The sequence below is a fragment of the Cryptotermes secundus genome, unplaced genomic scaffold (genome assembly GCF_002891405.2).
Source record: "Cryptotermes secundus unplaced genomic scaffold, Csec_1.0 scaffold681, whole genome shotgun sequence".
In the NCBI taxonomy this organism is placed as follows: Eukaryota; Metazoa; Arthropoda; class Insecta; order Blattodea; family Kalotermitidae; genus Cryptotermes; species Cryptotermes secundus.
Genome location: NW_019737395.1, coordinates 542,863 through 560,741, shown reverse-complemented (window position 1 = coordinate 560,741; position 17,879 = coordinate 542,863). Strand labels below are relative to the sequence as shown.

The window sequence follows — 17,879 nt, the reverse complement described above, 5'->3', positions numbered from 1 at the left end:
TTAAATATGTAAATGTTCACAAGTTCAATGCTGAAGACAGTAATATGGCCAACATAATGAAATTACTGCTCACAAGTACATTATTAAACTTACATTTACTTTCTCAGTGTATCTTTATAATCTGTTCAGTTTATGAAAAGTCAATAAATAGAAAAAATCAGAGAAACGTTTCACTCCTTGTGGCGTTTTTCTGTGCCATTTTATAACAGTACAGATATGATCTCGTTTCTATAGCTGTACTAGCATGTGTGCTGCATCTAAATTAATTGCCTCTATGTTTCTACCATATGGCTAGATGATTCCATACTGAACCCAGAATAGACTGGCTTCTAACATCCGGTGAAATCAGTGACACAATTTTCCATCTCAAAAGAATCTTTGTTATAGGAAAGGGTTTTCTATTGTCATTTCTTTTCCTTCAGCTCTAACCAATTTAATGCCTGTGCTGGCCTCAAAATATATTCTTTTATCATTATATCAGTGGTCTTCTTGTTACTCTTTACAATATTTGTTTTTATTATTTCCAGATCACTTTTGGCTACCCATCTTTACCCAATTTTCTTTAAATGCCCCCAGTAAGGACTAATGCAGCTATATTATAGATATTGAGCTTTTTATTATAGGTTGGTATGTTTTAATCATGCATATCCAGCAAACATTTTTTTTTCCTTTTTTTTTGTCCCTTTTACTCCATATCTGTGTCTGTCAATTGTACAGTTTCAAACATGTTGACCTACTCATGGACTGTCTTTCTTTTTACCAAAGAATATCGATTGCAGGCATCTGAATACAAAGAGCTCAGATAAATATCTGGAGCTAAGAGGGATGAAATAAATGGATGCTTTAGGATATTATATTATGAAATTTAGGACTATACAGTTCACCTACTGTTATTAAAATAGTTATATTGAGGAGATTACAGTTGGCATCAGTAATGGAGGGAGGGGGGGGGTGTTAATGGGAAATCTGTAGCCCATGGATTTTTGTAAAAGATGAAAATTGAAGAAAAGAAGGAAATATACCAAATATTAATAGTAGAAATTGAAAATATTTTAAAAATTTGTTAGTATATCGTGCATACTCTAGACTCTAGAGTCTAGAGAGACCAGAAAAAATGTTCTTAAGTGACTCAAACCTAAGTTTGTATGCAAATTTTCTAGCTACTCCCCTGAAAAATAACTGTATCCGCCCTCATTGATGGGCTGCATATGTAGCTCGGATCATAGACTCAGAAGGAGATGGAAGGACGGCATTAAAGCGGACATAAGTGAAATATATTTTGATGACTGGAAGAAAAGCTGGGTCAGCATCGTATCCAGTAGTGGCCATTGGTACTAATGGCTGTCCAGTCCTTGGATTCTTCTACCAGAGAGCTTGCTTAACTGTAAATCACCCATAGTCAGGAGATATGTTACTGGGATAGATGAAAGAAGAACTGCACATAGAAGTTTGGTGGGGAAACCGTTTAGAAAGCAGTCAGTTGAATAACTGAAAGAAAGAGATAGGGATAACTTTGAGATGGGTCTTACAATCAATGCAAGAATGCAAAATGGCTGGAACTCTTCAGGATCATATGCAATTAGGGGGTTTTGAGTTGGAGCGTCTGCTTCTACTACCAAAATGTCAATCTGTAAATTATTCCATATTTACGTATAAATTATTCGTCCTTTATGTTACACGAGATTAGAGTTTTGAATGGATATTACTTTCATTGGATCTTTAAACTGTATCAGGTGTTTCCGTCCTATTTATTATCCTACTGCCATATGGTTTAGTATAAATACAGAGCTATGAACTTCGGAAAAACGTTGGCTGCTCTTATAATCAGAAATCATTGACCGGCCTTCCCATCTTCAACCTCTTCTAGAATATGAAATGCTGTCTGCTGGTGTCTTATGATCGCTTATGATATTGTCTCTTTTCCCTTTTTAGGTTGCTGGACTGTGAAGGTAGGCGGATGATGGGGAGAGGGGGTAGATCAGGCAGGATACGGGTAGGTTGCTCGAAATGTTGCCCAACCGCATTCAGTCGTAGCAGCGTCCTGCTCCTACCTATCCGCCGGCTGCCGTCTGCCTGCCAGTTGGTGACTGGACGTTACTGGAGAAAGGCAGGATGTGTTGGTTCCAGTGCAATGGTTTTAAGCTACCTCAATATACAAAAAATTACAGTTGCTAGTTTTAAATGACTCGAGGTACTGAATACAGTTAGCCGCGAAGCTGATGGATTGCAAGGTCAAAAACCGGCGTTAAGATTTTTTGTTCCTTTTATCTTAGCTGTCATGAATTTGGAATATACTAAAACATGTATGAAATACTCACAGTTCTTTAGATATGAACAGACTATTTCATATTGAAAAGCGTTAAATAATATAGAAAGCCATGTGAATATAGACAGTCAATAATTGGCGAAAGAAAAGAAAAGAAAACAAGTGCCAATCAAACACTTTATTTCGGTAAGAAAAACGAACACTTTTACGTCATATGGCGAAAGCAGGAGGATGTGTTATCAACACTGCCTACGCACGCGACACCTACCTATTAGCGCCTACTAGTTCTGAACTAATATCAACACACCGGAATTGTTCAAGTTATTAGTGCTACAGTGCAGTAATAGTGGTAGACGGTTATATCTTCTTGAAATCAACTGTACGAAAAAAGAGATACACGCCACGAAGTAATCGAGAGCTTTAGCCGACTGATGCTGCAACCCACGTGAGTATCACCTTCATACCCGTAGTCATGTTTATTTAGGGCAGAGATTGCAAACACACGAAACCACTTTCTCATGTAGTGAAATAATAATAAAAAAAAAGCATACAAAATTAGTGTTTACGTATATATAGATAAATTAGTTGTACTTAAACTAATTTTGTATAGTGTACTTTTATTCGTTTTATTTTTTTTACGAGAACTGAGACAGTTTCGCCGTTCTTAATTTACGGTGATCAGATTTTGATTAATGAATTAAACATGAAGTCTTTTGCATGCCTCTGTGACTTGGCAAAGGCTTTTGACTGAGTAAATCATGAAATTTTATTAACTAAATTACATTTTTTTGGCATTCAAGGAACAATGTTAAGTTGGTTCAGATCCCACCTAACAGATAGAAAATAAAAGATTGAAATAAAATCATCAAATTCAATCCAAAGTACCTACTCAAACCGGGGAATAATAAAACATGGAGTTCCACAGGGGTCAATTTTTGGGCCTTTGCTTTTCATAATTTATATAAACGACCTCCCTCCTACACTAAGGACCTCATCAACACCTATAATATTTGCAGATGACACTAGTGTTATAATTTCTGGTAAAAATTTAGATGATTTCTGCGTGTTAACGAGCAAGGTTCTTTCGCAAATGAGTAAATGGTTTTCTGAAATCAAGCTGTCCCTGAACCTACAGAAAACAAATGTAATAAAATTTATGACAAAAACTCACCACAATATCGATTAAACATTGGATATAATGATAAATATATGGAAGAGGGAGTAAACACAAAATTTCTTGGCTTTCAAATTGATAATAATTTAAACTGGAAAAATCATACCGATCAGTTTATCCCAAAGTTAAGTAGAGTATGTTATGCAGTTAGATTCATGTTACATATCAGTAACATCGACACTCTCAAATCAATCTATCTTCCTTATTTTCATTCTTTAAATGAAGTATGGAATAATTTTCTGGGGTAATTCATCTGACAGTAAAAAGGTATTTAGATTGCAAAAGAAAATTGATAGAATCATGATGGGTGTCAAATCCCGTAATTCCTGTAGAGATCTATTTAAGAGACTACAGATCTTAAGTTTTCCTTGTGAATATATATATATATATATATATATTAATTAATAAACTTCATTACAAATAACGAGGAACATTTTCAGACGAATGCGGATGTACACAGTGTTAACACAAGACACAAACACTGTCTTCATAAACCAATTGCTAACCTCTCGTGCTTTCAGAAAAGCGTATAGTATTATGCTGGGATCAACATTTTTAATAGCCTGCCATAAGATCTCAAAGGTCTTATGAATGAAAAGGCGTGATTTAAAACAGCACTGAAACGATACTTAAATACACGTTCATTCTACTCTGTTGATGAACACCTATTGTCTGGAAGATAACTTATCTATCCTTAAATAGCCTTGTGTGTAGTCACTGTGTATTCTTGGTTTCTCCTGTGTGAGAACTCCATTGGGTCTGTACATGTGTTTTGTATATTTGTATATTTCTTATGTGGTTTTTTTGGTTATAGACTCATGGATATTATTTTACCCAGGTGTCTGTAAATGACACGTAGAGGGCTCTTGTGAACACGGTAATGAACCTTCGGGTTCCATAAAATGCTGGGAGATTCTTGAGTAGCTGCAGAATTGGCTTCTCCTCAATAAGGGCTCAGTTCCTTAAGTAAGTAAGTATTTTTTTAATTGCTAGTGGGGTGGGACTAAGTCCCTTGTACTGCTGCCACTCCTGGCCTATTGTACCAGCCCCAGATGATAGGTGAGGGTGATTGTGGAGCAATTGGCGGAATGAAGATTTGCAGGGGAAACCGAAGTACTCGGAGAAAACCTGCCCCAGCGACACTTTGTTCACCACAAATCCCACTTAACCAGACCAGGGATCGAACCCGGGCCGCCGCGGTGGGAAGCCAGCGACTAACAGCTTGAGCTATGAAGCGGCCCTAGTATATAAGCAAGTAAGTAGGTAAATGATGTTACTTGCAATTTTGACACCTCTCCCGTTATCTGGAATTTCTGAACTTCCTAAATAGTATTTATATTAACGCAGTTTCAATTTATTGATTAGTATATCTCAAAAAGTAAAGTTTTCGCTCTGCTTAGTTAAGCACCATGCCATGAAGATATATGGGGAAGTGGAGATATTGCTTCACTCATTCTTTAATCTTTGCACTACATGGAAATGAGTGATCATCTTCAAAACTCGGTCTCTTTTATCCCATGAAGTGTCCCCAGTTCCCGTTGGACAGAAGGCCCAGAGCCCATTTGGACTCTGTGGAGAAGTGAAAAATTTGAACCAGCCTGGAATCGAACACTGATGCCCCAGTCTTGCTGCCCGTAGCCTAATCGACTTATCTTTTATTATTGTAATAATTTTCCGTTTAAAGGCTACTGTTTTCATTCTGCTGACAGGCAGTTAAACTTGAACAAACAGAAAAACATAAAAGAGCTAGCCGCAAACCCCGAATTAAGTTACAGTTCTGTTTTTGAATTATGCAATTTTGTATTTCTTACAATTTCTTCACTTCCATAAAAGATATAGAAAATTATATTTATGAAATGGATTTACTCTTGGAACAAATTAGTAGTAACAACAAACATCCGACGCGGCGGCCCGGGTTCGATCCCGGGTCTGGGCAAGAGGGATTTGTGGTGGACAAAGTGGCGCTGGGGCCGGGTTTCTTCGAGTACTGCCAATCTTCATTCCACCAACTGCTCCACAATCACCCTCACCTATCATCTGGGCTGATACAATAGGCCAGAAGTGGCCGCAGTACAAGGGACTTAGTCCCAACCCACTAGCAGTAAAAAACAACAAACCTTGAAGCTATGTAGTCTTCGTACTGACAGCGCTGTCAAATAGCCTGCTAGCGAAATAGTAACAAGCTGTTATTATTCCCGGGCTTAATTAATTTAGCACCACGCCATGAACACATATGGGGAAGTGGAAATAGCTCCACCATTCTTAACCCTGTCACTAGGGAGGTGAGTGATCAGATTCACGCCCCTGCCGCTTTAGCACCGCTGCACATTGTGTAACACACTGGGTGGGCCAAAAAGCTGGTTTCGACTTTACGGAAAAGGGAAAACCCTCTTGTTTCTTCTGCGAATCGAATCCCATTTCCTTGGTCGTCCAGTCTGTAGCCTAGCTATCCCGGGTAAATTCAAAATGAGCAGGTTTGTGGGCGATGCTGAAGATCTACTGCAAGTCTACAGTGGGAAACCCCAACTTAAGGCGACTGATGAAACAAAGAGCCCGTTCGGAGAAAAAAAAACACATTTTCGAGAAGAAAACGTAACAAACTGGGAGTAATATTTAACAAGATTGAAAAATATACCGTGTAGGCCTGCATTTAAATGACGCGTTTGGCAGAAGGATTTATAACATGCCGACTCCTCAACGTTCTATAATTGATCACTACACACTACAGTAAAGGAATCAAACAGATTAAAAGGTTTGTTCGAAACATTTCTTCCTGTGATAAATGTTTAGCGAAATACGGTTAAGATCCCTGCAGGAGTTCATGTATATCTTGATGAAAGCGGACGTTAAAATTGTTCTGTCTAAATAAAAAAATGAAACGATTCTACAATTAAGCATAAATTTATGTAATATCGTAGTTCATGAAAATTCTTCAAGTGCTTCTCGACTTGTTTCGCGAGTGCGGAAGGATTGAAGAAACTTAATAGGCGCACAACAAAGTTACCTAAAAGCGGCAGCCAATTCACCTTCTTCCTTCACTTTCGACGGAACAGAATGTCACAACGAAATCGCGTTAGAAAGCAGTATGGGTATGCCTGTTAACCGCATGTTTTCGTGGTTAAGTAAATATTATTACGTGATAGACTGACTATAGACGGGGTTTGGACCGGTAATTGGGTTTATTGGACACTTACAGATCGTAACTAGAAGTAACTATAGAGGTATCACTAATTCACACAATAAGTAGTTCATTACAGCAGACACTAAGTCTTGTCAGTCTGCTATCTTCAATGGTTGTCGCCTGGTAATGGCTCCGGACGCAATAGCTTCCTCAGCTTCCGTGTTCACGCCCTTACTGGCCGGCGACTGTCTCACAAGGAACTCAAAATTATGTTAAGGCGACGGTCAGTTGGCCACTCTGTCTTGGAATAAAGCATCCATCTGTGGCTTAAGACCAGACTTTATTACTGTGACAACAAACTCTAGACTTGTCCTGCTTATAACGCCTCTGTAAGGACCGTATACAAAACACCACTTCCAACAGTTCCTCTACTGTAACGTCACGCAGCTGTCGCGCGGACCGGGTAGAGAACACCGCTTCCCAGTTAGTCCTTTGGTGCGTGTTAGGAATCTGTTTCCTGTCAATATGTGTTGTTTACAGGGTCATTATTTGGCAACGGTCTACAAGCTACAATGTTCCTATTGAAAGTTCTGTGGCCACAAGAGAATATTTGTTACACATTTTGAAGTGGCGTAACGCAATAGAAACGTTGCGCCATTGTTGACTTATTCAAATGTCTTCGTTGATGCGAAAAATCAACCTTTCGGGGCGCGGTCAGAAAGGTCGAAATAACCTTCGATGCCTTTATTTGCAACATTGAATCATAGAAGACTGCCTAAGCTCATTGTTACGAGGTTCACTTTGTGATTTATCTAAACGAAACCGATGAGGTTAGCTTAGCGGTAAAGCTTCAGACTTGTATGTGGGAAGTGTTTAGTTCGAATCTCAACCAGGACACCGACTATACTGACTGAGGCTTCTTATGACTTTCCTCAATCCCTCTAGGTAAATACCCGGATAGCTCCTCGGCTTGATCACAGTAACTTTATTCCAAATCCTTTCGAATCCACCATTCCTCGGTCATCGTACTATGCGACACAATACTCCTAATTTAGAGACGAACAGCCACGTGAAATCACTCACAAAAATATCTAGATGAAGTTTTATAGTACCTACCTACCTACCACTTGGCGCTACAGCCCTGGGCTAGTCTTGGCCTCCTCTACAACCAGTCTCTACAACCAATGCGTGCTGCCATAGGAATGGACCCACGGATGATGACCCAAGGCTGGCTGTTAGGTTTCTGAAGAAAATTCTTTTTACAGGATAAGGTTGTTAGCCTTATACCCAACCCCCAACCTGGAAGACCAGGGTATCTCTCTTAATCTGGACTCTACCCTTTGACCTTTCCGGCATGGGTGACCCTACCGGTAGTTAAACTACCGCCGGCATAGCTCTCCATGTCACAGAGTCACGCAAGCCTCACCACCACGACAAGGTGGAGACATCTTTGAGAGTAAGTTTTATAGCACGTCTTTGTTCTTGTAAATGTGCGGTAGCTGCTCTTTCTGTGGGAGACAGTTACGTTCCACATCTCAGAATCACGTGTGACTGGTATCACAGCACGGTAGCCGGGACACGTGATTGACTGCCCACACCTGGCTTTATACGGTACATGCAGAGAAGTAAAGTATGTCTCCGTTATCGGACATGTATTTTGATGGCGAAAAGTAGGGTATAGATTTCAACACTGCTCAGCGGTTTTGGCTGCAAGGTAGGTTCCAGAGTCTTGCAGGTACGATATAATGAACAGCGCCTTATATTAAAATACAGAACGCCCCAACTTTTACGACAGAGTGAGTCGTCTTGAAACGGTCCCTAATTAAACCAGGGGGCAATGTGTTACAAAAGTAAGTCAAACTATTGAATTTATATCCGGGATTTCACAAGACAAGCCATTGATGTGTGATTTAATCCGATATGGCTTCCATTAGGCCTAAGCATGAACCACTCTGAATTGTGCAGCGTGTTACAAACAGTCCGCTAATGCCTAAGTTCATAGGACAGTGTGTCTGAGCCCTGACCTTGCATTCAGACATCGTTCAGTGTTACGTTGAGTTACGGACGGAGTCGGACCAAAACGTAATTCAGTGGAGGGATGTGAGTTCAGAACTTCCCTAGATATAAATTAATTCTAGGCTTGTTATTTCTTTTCCTTTCTCCCTCAGTGAGTTAAACAGTTCCCTCTCCGACTTCACAATCATCTTTTGAATGATTTTGTTATGTTTGTACATGATTTTGTTTTGTACTGAAGAGCAAGGGGCACGCGGTAGCGTAGTTGCTTGAGGTACTATGCTACAAGCCGGAAGGTCGCGGATTCAAGTCCCGATGAGGTCGTTGCATTTTTTTCAATTGAGCTAATCCTTCCAGCCGCACTATGGCCCTGGGGTCGACTCAGCCTCTAACAGAAATGAGTACCAGGAATATTCTTGGGAGTAAAGGGCGGCCGGCGTGTAAGGCTGACAACCTTGCCGCCATCTATGAGCCGATTGTCTAGAAAAAGTGGGAACCTCAACATCTCACAACCCTATGGGCCTGCAAGGCCTGTTGCGGGGATACCTTTACTTACTTATTGAAGAGCAAATTGATTGATTCGTGGGTTATGTATTATATCTGTGACATCGAAGCATTTGCTTGGAGGTACTGAAGGAGACGACGAAAGACTCAGTAAAGGCGGTCTGCCGGCCAAGATTCGAACCATACTCCTTCAGACTACGAAGGAATGCGAATTACTCAGCCGCAGGTCTCGGTGAGATCATGTTTTGAAACGCAGTTATGTGATGTATTTTATTTTTCTTAGTCTGTCTACAAGTTGTGTATTTATGGAGATGAAATATACAGATAGACAGACGGACATTATGCGTTTGTTGCGTTTCTGAGAACGTCGGCTAATTTGTATCACTCCGATCTACCGGTGTGAAATTGAGCAGGACAAGACCAAGGGCGACACTGCATTAGTACCTGCAGTGACAAGGTCCCTCCCACTTGCCGACCCTGGACGGTCTTCGTGACCTCTGTTAGTAAATTCTATATCATCCTTTGTTCTTGGAAAGCAGGAACCATTCCATTTGGAGGCACCGAAAGTCGCGGTAGGATGATTGTCACTTGTACGTAATATCTGGTAGTTCCCTGATTCTGCTGAGTTGCTGGCAGGCATAATGCTGACAGAAATGTTGTGTGATTCGACCCAGTTCGTGCCCTCGCGGCTGATGGGGAACGCCAATTTTCACCTTAATGATGTCCCAGAAAATCGAAATTAACGACCTTGGGGATTTGTTGCGCTGACACCCCGACACCCTCTATCCGTTAAATTTGACACTAACTACGTCGACAAGCGGCGGTAGCTCGCTCGGTATAGTTCTCTTGAGGACTAAAGTCACGGAGTTTGTTTTTGTTTTTATGTCCCCAATTATCCTTAAGGAGTAAGGTTCCACAGTCACCGGTATAATTATGTGGAAACCATGCTTTTCATTCCTAAATTTCTGTAATATTCGCACGAGAGAAGTGCAACCAATTTTACCCGTTTTTTCTCAGAATAATTACATTTTTTAACGGCCTTGTATGAGATGTAGTTGTATCGAGTACGCGCCATTTCTCAGGTAATTAGTCGCCGGCTTACCACTGGGGCGGCCGGGTTTTGTCATGGACAGAGGGCCACTGGGGCGGGTTTTCTGCTAGTACTTCGGTTTCTCCTGACAATCATCATTCCTCCAAATGCTTCATTTTAAATAGTCATTCCACCATTCGACGCTATATAGCCTCAATACTGACAGCGTCGTTAAATGAGCAACTAAAAATTAAATATTTGAAAGCTACAGGCGAAAGTCTTTGGATCGAGACTGCACCAACGGAATTTGGTAACTGATTGACTGAGAATTTCCGTATTTAGAAAGAGAAATAAGAAATATCAATATCTTCAGGTATGCAGGAATTCCTTTGTGCGTGTGTATAGACATGAATGGGCCGATGAAAGAACCGATATTTGAATACAACATTTAAGAATGGATTAAAGAGTTTGTAGTTGAAATAGTTTCGAAGGCTGTACCATTTACCTCCTTTCATTTAAGTTTAAAGTTTTTTTTCTTGGAACTACAGCCCCAGTGCGCCTAGGCCTACCTCCATGAACTTCTCCGTTCACTTCGGTTTTTCTAGATCTTACATATTCGGTAGGACTCCTTGGGCGGGTGATCAGCTCGTCACAAGGCCTCTACCTGTACACAAACACAGAAAAACGCGCACACACAAACTAAACATCCATGCCCTGAGTGGGATTCGAACCCACGATCCCGGTTTCCAAGCGAGCGAAGACGGTTCATGCCTTAGACGGCTCGGCTACCGTGACCGGCAAGTTTAAAGTTACCGTTCGGTTATTCACATGTTAAACATTTAGAGCAGTTTCCAATCCATTTGCAACTGTCCCTTGCCTCTACCACTAGGGGACAGGTTCGTGGAAATATGGAAGATCGATATTATCGATACATCGATACCGGCACTTTATGTGTTTCTTTAATCTCTGACCTACTCTGTCTTATCACCATTGGTGCTAACGAGATCCAGACTTAGTGCTGTACAGCACGAACTTTACAGCGCTTCCTCCCCAGCTGACAGTGCCACAGAGTTGCAGCATAGAGTGTCAACTATGCAAATTGTTCAGCGCAGATGTGGGTAGTTCAAACCAGACACAGTTTGGTCTGCAAGACAAAGAGAATGCCATTGTTTTCACGGAACCGAAGGTCGTTTCACCCGCCGGTACAATAGTACTCTGAAAGATCTCTCTTTTAAAACCCAAGTTATATATCGGTACCCAACCCTAATCCCGCCTGAGGATGGGAGAAATTTTCCCCCTCCCCCAGTTAAAAATGTAGTAGATTTCTCAAACTTTCGTCGCGTGATAATACAAAATTACCAATAAAATAAAACCGTCAATGGGGTTGCAATTCTTAAACAGTTGTTTTATTTGCATTATTCCATAACATATTTAGGTGACTGCTAACTGATGGCCTCATGTTAGGTTGGTCCCTTGTCGCCACAGCATGGCGCGTCCTCAGGTTGTGAACATAGGAGACGGCCTGCACAAATGGAGGCTAGCTGCGAATATATTGAATAGGGAGTAGCGGAGAGCCGATAGGTGGTGGTCCTCCAGTTTGAGAGTTGGGCGTGGGGCTCAGAAATCCTAGCCGTACAAGAAGCTTGTTAAGAAGTGTTGCACGGGGTCTCGAACTTGGACGGATTATTTGCAGAGACTTAAGCAAAGGAAAACATGTATGATATTTGACACGTTGAATGTAAGGAGTCCCTGTAGGGCGGGTTCACTGACTACGGTTGCAAGACAGTTAGCAAAGTATAAACTAGATTTAGTGAGACAGGAGGTCAGATGAGATAGGGGTGGTGCTGAACAAGCAGGGAATTATACATATTTCTATGGAAACGGTAATGAGAATCACGAATTAGGGACAGGATTTTTGTACAGAGGATAGTGGTATTTGCACCTATGAGGGTAGAGTGCGTTAGTGACAGGACATCGTGCATAATACCAACAAATTGTTGGTGTGATAATTTTCTGAATTTCATGCCCCAAGAGACGAAAAAACTGATCAGGAACTACAACATGTATTCTATCAAAAATGCTAAAAAATATAGAAAGGGTACACAGATTAAGTAGGAGCCGGGGTAGCGTAGTCGGTATAGCGAATAGCTACTGGCTGGACGACTGAGGGGTTGGAGTTCTAGTCCCGGTAGTGTCAAGAATTTTCTCTCCTCCAAATCGTCCACCCAACCTTCTATCCAGTGGGTACCGGGGGCTGTTCCCCTGGGGGTTAAAGCGGCCGGGGCGAGAAGTTGACCTCCCACCTCCAGCTAGTGCAGAATTTAAGAAAATATGGATCTATACATCGACTACCCCATACGCCTTCATGGAGTAATGCTTAATTCCTTGAACACACGAACAATTTTATTTTTCACACAAATTATGTTTCATAAATTAATAGCCTCTGTGCTTGTGTATCGAAGAGAAAACTGGGAAGAAACCCAAAGGAAGGAGAATTGAAACAGAAATGCGCTTTTTAAGGCCTGTCGCTTGATATACATTTACAGACCATGTACGCGATACGAAAACACGCAATACATTACGAATATGAGCTTCGGAAGAAAGAATCTTGGACTATAAGAACAGTGGAATAATCACATCTTAAGAATGGACTCTTCAAGACTGACCCAAAATGTTAAGAATTACGCACCAGGCGGACGAATACTGGACGACAGAGAAAGCAGTGTGAGGTTTGTGTTTGAAGCGGGACAGGCCAATAAAAGCCTACTATGAAGTAGATGATGATGATAGAGAATATTTACCAAAAATGCATGGACAAATATTTTCCGACTTATGTGGCATGTGTCTGCTTGTACTGCAATTAACTTAACAAAAGTGGATCTGTGTTCGTAGTAAGTAAATATCAAGGCCAATGTAATAGACACAATTGCAAAACAACGTTTTTTAAAAATATGCATATTCAAATCGAATACACGCTTACTTCCGTATTCTTCCAGCGACTAAATCCTTCTTGCACTAAAATCTTCAAATTGTTGGTGTTACTTCATTTGCCTCTACCCCAAACCCCTTTATTTATAACTTATTAAAGCTCTGTGGGTATCGACTGGCCATAAATTCATGTCTTGTGGATAAATTTGTTTTTCTGAAGGCCACAATGTTTTTGTTCCTTTTTTTTCCCCCTTGACGCTATACTCCCAGTGGGCCTAGGCCTACCTCCATGAACTTCTCCGTTCACTTCGGTTTTTCTAGATCTTACACATTCGGTAGGACTCCTTGGGCGGGTGATCAGCTGTCGCAAGGCCTCTACCTGTACACAAACACAGAAAGACGCACACACACAAACTAAACATCCATGCCCTGAGTGGGATTCGAATCCACGATCCCGGTTTCCAAGCGACTGAAGACAGTACATGCCTTAGACGGCTCGGCTACCGTGACCGGCATTTGTGTTCTTTAGAGGAGGGTAATTGAGTTGATTGTAATTATAGTTGAGTTTGTATGATGCATTTGTTTTATGTATTCTACTGTCGTTGCATTTCCTAAATCTTTATGGACGAGTAATTTAAATGTGCCCGAAGCTGTCACGAGTTCATAGGAACGAATGATGAATGCACTGTGTGATTTAGGTTTGTCCACCTACTCGTCAGAATAGCTGTGAAGTTGATGAACTCTGGCGGAAGGCAGTGGACGTTACATGGTAGAGAGTGCATTTCTGTGCTCACTGCTCATAACACATTGTTAATGTTAGCGCATATGGTCTCTACGTTAGCGCTGCCTATCACCTCAGTGAAGACTTGGCATATTTCGGATATGTCTTAAATATGAAACTGAAGTATTTTCACCATTGTCATATTCTCCGTGTTCATCCCTTGCCACGTAGAGCGTAATTTGTGCCGGCGTTGGGTTGGCTGGTTTTAAGAGTTTGCAATAGACTGAAATTGTATTGATTATTTGTTCCTTTGCAAACGAAACCTCGTAGTTATACGGATATGATTAGTTTTTTTTTTCTGGAATTTCTTCCACTGCTCATGTGATTGTTATGAAGCTATGACTCAGTCCTTAGAAGCACTATCTTCGGAATGGGGCGCATCATGCGAAGCTGAGGTGGTTCTTGAAAAATTAAATTTACCCCTTGCTGCGGGTACAGCGAATTCAGGCAGGTAAATCTAGCTGTCTTATTTCGCCATTCATGAAAACCCTCCTTTGCTGTTTTCATTGTAACTTCTGCAGTTGAAATTAACGAACTAGCTAACTTACTTACTTACTTACTCATGGAGCTGAGCCCTTCTGGAGGAGCTGCCAATTCTGCAGCTACTCAAGAATTTCCCAGCATTTTATGGAACCCGAAAGTTCATTACTGTGTTCACAAGAGCCCTCCACTGGTCCCTATCCTGAGCCAGATCAATCCATTCCGCACCTTCCCATCCTATCTCTCTAAGATCCATTTAATATTGTCCGCCCACCTAGGCCTTGGTCTTCCCAGTGGTCTCTTTCCTTCTGGCTTCTGGCCAAAGTTCAACAACGCTAATAATAAATCCTGAAATTTAAGATGACTCTATGCCAGTTTATTTTGCACCCAGTCCTCTCAAACTATTTCCCCAAATAAACTTGCTCCATGGATCAGAATCCCTCTCGAGAAACTGTCGCTTTCTTTGGTAAATAAATTTTTCGTCGTTTATGGATCCCAAATGTTCATTACCGTGTTGAGAAGAGGCCACCTCTGAATCCTGTCCTGAGCCAGTTGAACCGTAACATCCGTATTAATGTCATCCATATCTCCTTCTTGATCAGCACAAGCAGAGAGTGCTAGCTTGACTTACTTTTTGAACCTGAAGATGGAGGCAGAACTTTCCTTTGAAACACTGGTAAATTTCTGCACGACTACACGCACTCAAGTCCCAGACGATTATAAGCCTGCTCTTCATATGTGCCGCCTTGACAACCTCAGATCTCATGAAATTAACATGCCATGTTCCTCTTCCTGTATTTTGTAAGTTGTGAGATGGTACAAAACGACCTTTGCCTTTTCGTCTTCTGTCAAGCATAAAACCTTGTTCGCAGTGTCATTCATCCTTGATCCTTTCTTTAACATTTTACCTCTTTTTTCTTTTATCTTTGTTTCGTTTGTTCATTCATCTTGGTGCCCTTCCGATCACCGTAGATGGCGAGGCCTTGAGACCGCAGCTAGCACTTGCTGCCGAGTTCTGTTCTCGCGTGCCGGCCGAGTCGCATCTCAGTGGAGCCTGGCTGCGATGTTTGCCCACGAAATTTGTTCCGAAGATGCCAGACACAGCACATTCAGTTTACACTGTTAGCCAATCCTCCTTATACTGTAAGAAAATATATGCTTGTGGTATAATCATCATCATGTGCTCGATTGACCCTGTGTCTCTCCCCTAACAACTCTACAACCATTCGCCAGATTTTTGTGAAACTTAGTATAATCATGCTTCTTTATGCTTTCAACTTTCTACCATAAATAACACTGGCATGGCGGTATGAAAACTTGTGAAATGGGTGTGATACTAGCCACATTAACACTAACACGCTAGCATAATTTGTAATCCCGAAATTGTTCACGGAAACTTCGGCGTTTAATACAAAATAACAATATGGCGGACGTGCGAAATTTAGGTTTTCCCTTGTATCTGACGGTGGTAATGAACAGTTGGAAATAGCGATGTGTAAAATTCTCCTGATGTGGTCAATATTTAATGAAATGAAAAGACAAATAATTTCTGATCCCATTAATTGGCCTCTATAGTATCAATATATTAGAAAAATAGTTTTCGGTTTCGTAAAGACAGGTTTGTATCTGCAATCAATAAACATCAGACCCAGTGAGGTATGTAATATTGAAAAGGAAGCATTTGGAAGCACAATTGTTTACAGGAATTTAACTGCTTCACAGAGGTCAATTGGACTGGATATATGGGCGACTTTCCAAATATACGCTTTAACTTACACTGGCGAAACATATTTTGGATTTTAGAAAATTCATGGCGATGTTCTATTTTAATTGTATTTATTTTCTTGGGAAAATACGTGATACCCAGTGTGATAATGACGCTTTAGAATCCTACTTCTAGATTCATATGGGTGTGAAACTAAATCTCTCAATCTCAGGGAAGAACAATGGTCGAGGGTTTTTGAGGACGAAAAAATAGAGCAGGTTGTATGGACCTAAAAGAGGGGGCTACAGTGGCACTAGAGAAAATACTAACCATGTTCTTCATAGTTGTATTCTCAATCTCACTTTGTTGGGGTTCGGGGTTCTTAAATGGAAAAGATTAGGTGGATGAGATATGAAGCAAGCAATTTGGAAATTAGATATGCGTACAAAATTTTGATTGGAAGACTTGGGAAATGGGTGGGAGACCGGGTGGATTGTGCTTTATTGTGTGATTTGTAAGATTGGGAGCTATTCAAAAGAAGAGTTGACCCCGGACATGCAAGCTCTAGCCAGCACCACTAACAAATTTATGTCAAGGCTCAAGCAGCCCTAAAAGAAACTTGCTTTCCTGGGAGGTTTGCTTTACATTTTGTTATTCTCTTTACGTGTAGATGTGCGAATATTTCTGCCAAGTACAAATATCGTGTATATTGGACTGGCAATATAAACATCTGATTTCAAAATTATCGTTATTGAAAATAATTCAGTAATTGCACAAGTGTTGTCACCTTTCAGCCAGACTCGAATATGTTGCGAAGAAACGTAAGAAGACAGTGGGAACATTCCGGCTTGTTTATCTTTACAACTAGATTATGACTCTTCGATTTTAATAAGTTCATAAATAAATAAAGTGACATTGCGCCATGCTGTGGACGAGAAGTTGTTAGGCCGTCCTCTATATAGCAGGCTGTGAGAAAATGTCCCGAACCGGGACTAAACCACACACCTTCGTACTCAAGCCTTGAAAGCAAACTACGCATATTAATGCATTTGACGAATGGTGTAGAGAAACGTCATTAATAATTTGCGTAGTAACATGCATTGGAACAGAATGACGTCATATCCACGGCAACGTGTAAACAGAAAAAGTCCTCAGCTTCATTACGCCTCGCCCAAATCGTGTAGCAGCTGTACTTCAAACGAAAGAAAGGACTAAGAAAAGAGCTACAGAAAGAAGGAATATATTTAAAATTTGATTTATTTTAATAGAACTTTGGTATAGGTACAAAAATAAATGAATATATGTATATATTCAGTGGGTTCCGGGGAATGTTTCTTCTGGTGGAAGGCGGATGGGGGCGTGAAGTTAACCATTCGCCTCTCTCTAGCTCCGAGGTACACCTCCACTCCACGATAGGTGTTCGTAGCGCGGTGGTTAACTGAGGACTACAGCTCTGACTCTGCGACTCTACGAAGCAGCCCCGTACATGTTCCTCTGAGCTGCAGGAAGGCTTTCTTATTTAGTTGGCCGGATACATAAATTGGATAAGTTATTCAGTCTTTTTTACTTTTTGACGGGAGCAGAGTCTTTTTATTCAAAACTAAACATTCGACATGCGTAGTGTTTCTTTCGAACTTAGCAGGGAATATCAATATTGTCGGAGCGACACATTGGCAGGTTAGGAGTTCCATAAAGCTGCGATTTCAGATGCAGGTTAGAGGAAGAAGCACCTAAATCCCGCGTCTCCATGCCAGATTATTGGGTCCAGATTCGAGTCTATGCCCAACCAAGCGGCTGACACAAGTTCCTGTGCTGGCTAATTAGCCTCTGAGTGCAGTGTGTGCGTATTATTATTATTATTATTATTATTATTATTA

General features: G+C 40.9%; 1 protein-coding gene across 5 annotated transcripts in view; it reads left to right on the top strand.

The window, feature by feature from the left end:
- Nucleotides 1-2,093: 2,093 nt before the first annotated feature.
- LOC111870354 overlaps nt 2,094-17,879 on the top strand; it is a 130,258-nt gene continuing 114,472 nt past the window's right edge. For all 5 annotated transcript variants that reach the window (XM_023862564.2, XM_023862567.2, XM_023862563.2 and 2 more), the window contains exon 1: nt 2,094-2,711. The gene's annotated coding sequence lies outside the window, so the exon portion shown is untranslated. The remainder of the gene's footprint in view (nt 2,712-17,879) is intronic.